The sequence below is a fragment of the Larimichthys crocea genome, chromosome XIII (genome assembly GCF_000972845.2).
Source record: "Larimichthys crocea isolate SSNF chromosome XIII, L_crocea_2.0, whole genome shotgun sequence".
Taxonomy (NCBI): Eukaryota; Metazoa; Chordata; class Actinopteri; family Sciaenidae; genus Larimichthys; species Larimichthys crocea.
Genome location: NC_040023.1, coordinates 14,506,334 through 14,513,727, shown reverse-complemented (window position 1 = coordinate 14,513,727; position 7,394 = coordinate 14,506,334). Strand labels below are relative to the sequence as shown.

The 7,394-nt window shown below is 42.9% G+C and overlaps 1 protein-coding gene and 1 long non-coding RNA gene across 2 annotated transcripts in view; one reads left to right on the top strand and one right to left on the bottom strand.

The window, feature by feature from the left end:
- fam131bb (family with sequence similarity 131 member Bb) overlaps window positions 1-5,101 on the bottom strand; it is a 27,935-nt gene extending 22,834 nt beyond the window's left edge. The window contains exon 1 of the mRNA XM_027286480.1: window positions 4,868-5,101. The gene's annotated coding sequence lies outside the window, so the exon portion shown is untranslated. The remainder of the gene's footprint in view (window positions 1-4,867) is intronic.
- Window positions 5,102-6,724: 1,623 nt separating this feature from the next.
- Window positions 6,725-7,394, top strand: part of LOC104929015 (uncharacterized) — a 9,112-nt gene continuing 8,442 nt past the window's right edge. Inside the window, exon 1 of the long non-coding RNA XR_797323.3 lies at window positions 6,725-7,019. This is a non-coding gene — a long non-coding RNA (uncharacterized LOC104929015). The remainder of the gene's footprint in view (window positions 7,020-7,394) is intronic.

Below are 7,394 nucleotides of genomic sequence, written 5' to 3'. Positions count from 1 at the left end.
AATAATAAGAGGTATCAATATCACCAGTAGTTACATGCAATACTAGGTTTACAACATGAAATTCAATTTGCAGCCAGTATTACAGTTACCTGAGTTATTGGCACTGACACTGATGACAAAACCAGAAAGATCTAAACAACCAAAGGCATTAATCTAACGAGAGGTTGGAACAAACAATTAGTCTGACTGTGTGTGTATTGGGTTGCCACTACAAGATCAATAGCACAGAGCTGAGAGTGCCGGGCTGCCATTGTTGTGGAGATATCTCTGCACTGCTGTAATATTGTTGAGCTAAAATGGGGGATTCTCTCTCTGTCTCCCTCTCCTGTGTGCGCTCAGCCTAACAATGCACTGCAGCGGTTTCCTCTACGCTTCTCCCCTCTCTCCATCTCCCCCTCAATCACCCTCCCTCACACAGATCGCTCAACAAAAAAAGAAAACGCACATACACTAATACTAAAGAATCCTGTAAAAAAAAAAAAACGAGGGTTTTCCTGCACACTCAAGTCTCCACCTCTTTCTCTGTCGTCTCTCCGTATTGATCCGCCCCTCAGTCATCTCTGCGTCTATATATCTTGCTTTCTGTAGACTGTGAATCACATCCCCTCATCCTACTCCCTCTTTTTGTGTTTGCCTCCCTTTATCCTGTCTTCCCTGGTGAAAAGAAATGAGAGGAGTGGCTCTTTTATCTACATCTCTCTCTCTCTCGCTTAAATCTATATCTCAAACACCACTACACCTGATTCATCCCTGTCTCACTTCAGTTTCGTATCAACACTTGTTTTTGTTTTTACTCCTCCTACCACCCCCTTCTCCTTTCTGATTAAACATTTATGTGTGCTGTTTCTGTAAGTGTTTGGCCAGAAAATGATGAGCCGTCTGGACGGTGAAGGCGCATGTGCGTGGTCACTCGTGTTTTGTTGACTTTACATACATTGGACGAAGAAGAAAGAGGGGAAGAGAGCGCGACAGATGGGAGGACGGGGAGACAAAGACACGGGCAGATGGGGGGGAGAGATGGGAAGGAAAGCAAAGAACAGTTGAGTCATGTTCGGGAGAGGTGTGGAGACAATGCTGTGTGAAGTCAAAATTAGCACTCCAGAATGGATGGAGGAAAGTCACAGCGATCTAATCACTTCAAGAATTAAATAGACAGAGGAAAGAGATGCAGATTCGTGGGTGTGATATTGCAATAAAGAGTTTAAAGTGGATGTGTGACTTGTCAGACATAACAAATCATACATAATCCAGCCAATCCCTTCACTGTGGGTTTATATATAGACGTGTGATAGCTCTTTCTGTTGGGTCCCCACTGGGGCTGAAGTGATGATGCCCTACGCAGCTGCATGGACAGTCAGCTTCACTCTGGGCTGTTGGCTTACATACCCTGAACCTGGTTAGAAAACTCACCTCTGATATGTGTGATTGCAGACTGAGTATATTGTGTTCGACCCCTGTCTCCATCTCTGGCTCTCAATTCCCCCTCCATCTGCCCATCAGTCTGTGGAAGTCTGGAAGTCTCTACAACATCTCAGTCAGTCTGTCTCTTCTCACCACATCATTGCAGAAATCCTCGGTTAATCAAGGTGTATCTATCCTGCTCCGCCTGTCGTTTCCTGTCACTACGATTCATATTTAGTTGGACGCAAACACACTTGAGCTGTAGCAATCAGTCGATCAATCTATTGGCAGAAAATCAATCTGCAACTATTTTGACAATTGATTAGTTGCTGCTTTTCCTCTCTTACATCACAATTAACTGAAGATCTTTGGTTGGTCGAACAATACAAGACATTTTACAACTTAACCTTGAGCTCTACAAAATCATGTATCCGGTATTTTTCACTGATGTTTTAAGTGATTAATTTAGCACATAATAATAAAGAAAGTAGTTGCAGCCTGATCACACACACTCACATGCTTCATATATATCCATACAGTACACCAGTGACAACACAATGATCTACGATATGGACTGTCAATGCGAGACAAGGTCAACCACAGAGGGAAGGAATTCTTGACACTAATCTCACCCATGATACATGGGCCATTCACAAAGATGACTGCCTTTCAACGCCTTTTCTAACTCCTCCGCACACGTTTGCATTAACGCTAACAAAGCATGTGCATTGGCATGAAACCACCTTTCGACACATACGGACGACTTCTTACATGTTCCTGTCAGAAAGTCTCCTGTTTTCTTATCTGTGGTGACGATGCTGCGATGAATTTAAATGCAGCAGTATTAACTCAGGGACCCACACACCCCTCATTTCTGTAATCAGTGACTTTCATGTACCTGTCACTATCTGTCTATCAGCTCCTGGCTGTTATGTAAGTTGCACCTCAATGATAATGAATAACAGCTTTAATAGTGTCTCATTCAGGTACTCTAAAGATGTTCTGCGTTGATGAATGGTAATGCTGGTTGCCAAAGTCATTCTAAAGGTTGGCAAACCATTTTCCTTCAAAGAAAACAAGCTCCTGTTGGTTAAACTCCTCTAAAAGATGCCAATTTTTTTTCTATTCCCCATTGTCTTTACTTCATCGCTGCCCACTGCTTTCCATATTTATCCTGTGCTCTGCTGAGCTTAACTGCTGCTAGTCTGTGTTACTACATGTGTTAATTAGAAGCACATGTTACGCATCTGCCCTCGAGGAGCCACCAAGTTAGTTAGACAGCGAATGTGTGTCTTGAGGAGGAAGGGAGGGCGAGTATGTGACAGCCGGGCTGCATTGGGTTTCACATGTGAAGAAGAGAAGAGAGAAAAAAATGCAAGTGGTGAAGGAGAAGTGAAGGAGGAGGGGGAGTGGACCGAGGGAGGAGAAAAGGAGAATTCTCTGTGGTTTGTTTTTGTGAAGGGGAGGTGGGTGGGGACGAGGGAGAGATAGAAATGTTATGAGAAAGAGGCAGCCTCTCATAAGGTGCTCTCTAATGACCGTGCTTATGTGATTAGCTTTGTTTTAGCCAGTGGGAGAGAGAGCTTGTGTGTATTATTAGTTGATGCTTCGGGCTGGTGGTTCACTGTTTCTTGCTGGGATTCTTCAGCACACATATTCGTTGGGTGTTTTGATATTTGTGTGTGGGTGGTACAGAGTCTCTGCACTCATGATGTTTGTGTGTGTTTGTCCACTCAAACAAAACCGTACGAGGAGTTCCCAACTCTCCTCTATTATTTACAATTCTCTTCCCTTCTCCACTGCAATTACCCCACATTTTCTCTCGCTCCAACCTTTCTTGTCTAGACCACCACCAACACCACTTCTGCTGCTGCACTGTTTATCCCCTGTGATGCTTCTGTCCATTCTCCTCAACAATCTGTTCGATGTCATCCTCCTGTCCTTTATCAGACAGAGATATGGGGGAATCTTCTTCCCTTGAGGCTTTTTTAGTTTGGCTCTGCACGCCACAGTGATGTGTATCAGTCTGACACCTGCTGATGAAACTGGAGCACTGCAGTCTCACGCTGGCTTTGACTGGACGCCAGTTTGGCAGCAGAGGGATTTTTCCTCGGGGTGCTGAGTGAGGAGACCATGTTCTGTCATAAGTATGCAGGTTTTCATCCTGCCTAACGTACGCCTCGAATTTCTGCTTGACGGCTAAATAGTTTTTTGCTTCGTGTGCAACACTATCACCACCATCGCGGGCTAGACTGGGGAAGATTTATGCACACTATTTTACAAATTCTTTAATAAACTATCACACATCTCAAAACATTCATAAATCTGAACCAGAATAATCAGAAATGTGGATTAGAATAGTGGAAAATCATATGAATGAATATAGAACTTTTTACAGATAATATCAAATAAAGTTTGTGTTGCCAAAAAGTGTAAAGTGCAATGAGTCCCTGCTCTCTACAGCTACATTAAATGAATTTCTGAAAGGAAAATCTGTGTGAAAGGATCACATGAAGTCTCATGGAAAGATTCGACCGCTTTATTTAGATGATATACGCATTACCCATCTTTAAAGGACCAGTGTGTAGGATTTGGAGGCATCTAGTATTGTAGTAACTCATTGCAACCCCCTCGTTTCACCCTTTCCTTCTTAGTGTGAAGGAAAAACTACAGTGACTGTTCTAGGCTACTGTAGAAACATGTTGGTTCAACATGGTGGATCTTTGGCATCTACAGACACAAAAGGCTTAGACTAAGGTAACAAAAACATAACAATTCATATTTTTTATGAATGAAAACATAGTTACACATATTATATTCAATTTCCATCATATTCTGTAAGTAGAGCCTCTAAATCTTACATGCTGGACCTTTTTTTAAACTCAGTTTGTAGTCCTTAGTAGTGCCTTTTCTTATTACCTTAGGTATGGAGGGCTAGGGTGGGAAGGGCCTGGAACAGTGTGTGTATGTATAAACTTGGGTGTGAGCAATTAAAAACATTTACCTTGCATTCAAAAGGCTTCCCAGTTTTCCTTTGTTGAGAGAAAATGGGAGAGTGAGTGTGTGCAGAGAGAAAAAGAGAGAGAGAGGGAGAGGGAGGCAGAGAGAGAGTGAGAGAGAGCCTCTTTAAAGTTCGGAAATGATCCAAGATCAGGATATTAACCCTGAGCACTGAGGTATTACGAGCAGGTACTGACTCACATGAGCAGCGGGAGGTGGAGAGGGTGGAGTGGAAAAAAGAAAAAATGGCAAAGGAAATAAAAGTGCAGCGTACGGAGGGCAGACTGAAAAATGGAAGTATTGGGGGGAAAAAGTGGAGGGGGGGGGGAATGCAGCATGAAGTAGAGAGGGAGAGAAATATGGCACTTTGGAGAGGGAGGGGGAGAGGAACTGTTCATTCCAAGGTTTGGCTGCTCTCCAGGTTGTCTGGCTCTGATTTTGATGTTTCTGTTTTTTTTGGTCATACCTCCAGACTGACTGGACCCCAAAAGCTGCCTTCACCTTGCCTGATCAAAACTTTCCAAACTTCAGTCACCATGGCACCACCCGGTTTCTGCAGCCTGCTGAAAAAGGGCAGAAGAGCATTACACGTGTCACTGCAGCTTTCCTTACTCCACTCACCAGTCAGACAGAGAGCAAGCTGCGAACTGGCAGGAATTTGGAAGCTGCACACAAACATTGACCTCTTCTCTCGCATGTCACCTGCCTGAGAGCCGGCAGCCAGGATGGGGTGTGCTTTTTTTTTTTTTTTTTTNTTTTTTTTTTTTTTTTTTTTTGGTCTCAGAGGTGCTGTGGAAATCTCTGAGTGGAAATCCGACACATTTTTTCATCCCAGTGGAAGTGAGGAGAGACTGGAAACATTCCTCGTAGCACAATAGGCTATCAAAGACCCCGATGACCACTCCCTGTAGTTCACAGACATGAATCAGGCACCAACAGGTTACACAACAGCTGCTGCAGAAGTTTGTATGGTTTCACAACCTGATTTAAGTATTACTGCACTGTGTCACAACCTCAGTGTCATATGGTGATCTTGATAGGAATTTTACAGAGTAGGGTCATGAGTCAGAAGAAAAAGTGCACACTTGAAGAAATGTATTTTAAAAATAATATTCTCAGCCAAACTGGCCAACTGCTGTCTATTTAGTCTATTTTAAAAAAAAGGGGGTCCATAAAATGCCAGAAAATAATAAAAATGACATGAAATTGGGGTCCATAAAATGCCAGAAAATAATAAAAATGACATGAAATTGTTTGTTTTTCCACGACCAAAACCTGAAAGATATTCAGTTTATTATCACATAAGATAAACTGCAGCAGGAAATTGTCACACTTGAGAAGCTGAAACTATCAAATCTTTGGTATTTTTGCTTGACTTTAATCATTAATCAGTTGGTGATGATTAACAAGCTGATTAACACCCTGAAAATGCAAACGTGAGACTTGATTCTATCACTTGATAGACGTTCATCTTCTAAAAATAGAAATAAATATTAAAATGTACGTCAAAAGGATCCAATAATAGACATGTTAAGGGAGATTCCTCGCCTTACGCAAACAATGACAACACCTAAAAGTGTGATAAGATAAAAAATAAAAAAAGTTGGCTACATGAGTCACCCAGGACATGAGCTGTGGGTGAATGTGATGTGTGTGGGTGAGACATAAAAGTCATAGAAGTGTCATTTTACACCAGTTTGAGCGTGCACACATCCTTATTGTGCAGGATGAACAGCAGTACGAGTTGAGAAAGAGCCATAAAATATGTTGTTTATTCTGCATAATCGAGCACACTAATCGGGTAGAGAGAAGCAATCTAAGCTTTCGCATGTTTACTGCCTTAGTGCAAGGCAAATAACGATGTGGCAGAGCTCTTGGCAGGCAGAATAATGCCTTTACAATCTGATCATCAGCTTTGCCTGTCGAGGCAAGTGAAAGAAACTTATGAAAAAAAACAAGCCTTTTTTTTCCCCCCCTCTTTCTTTTCCTGACGGCAAATAAAGATAAACCTAGTCCACAGATTATCCATGTGAGCATACTTTTCTTCAGTTTGTGAGACCTCCTTGTGTTTAAAAAACACTGACCGCTTTTAGTGTCTGTATCTAATCAAGCCTCCAGCCCCATTATCTCTCCCTCCCTCTCGTTCCCTCATTCCCTCAGTCTGACCTTACAAGGAGAGGCAACAGGGGTTGATGTCATTGACTGAAGAATGCTGCAAGAATCCAGAGAGAAAAGAGGGCAGGAGGAGGAGGAGGAGGAGGAGGAGGAGGTAGTGGAGGAGGAGGAGGGGTCTGACTGGACAGTTTATGAAGAGAGAGAGAGAGAGAGAGAGAGAGCGAGAGAGAGAGAGAGATGCTGTTTACATAGTAATACACAAGTCCTGAGCCAAAGTCAAACGAGAAAGAACTTGTTTGGAAGGATGGTGTCATTCCTTTTCCAGACTGAAAAGCACAGGGGGAGGGTCTAATAGCTGGAGAGAGGGGAAGAGAGAGAGAGGAAAAAAGGAGAAGTTACCATTACAGTCAACTCTTAACTCAGCTTGGATCAAGAGGGGGGGAAAAAAGAAGAAGAACAAAAGCAAGAGGAGGAAGATCCACACTGCAGCTGTGTTTAACCGGGTAAGTCCATGTGTTTGTTGTGATTCAGGAGCTGGCATGTCTTACTTTTTCTTGTGTGTGTGTGTGTGGGGGGGCTGAATATATTGAGGTTACCTAATAAGGTAAAGTCATAACAGCACAGAGAGTTATGATTACTCTGTTTGCACCTCAGGGTGACAAGTAGTGCGGATGAATCACAGAGCAGCGTTTTAACTGCAGTCTGATAGATGGATCCCTCTCATGGGTGGTGCTGCTGGTGGTGCTCTCCCTGATGTGTACTGTAGGTTGCTGCCTGCTACACCAGCTGATGAATACCGACGATAAGCAACCAGCAACGGGCAATGCGGAAGCTCCAACAGGAAGTCCAAGCTAAAAAAAAAAAAAAAAAAAAAAAAA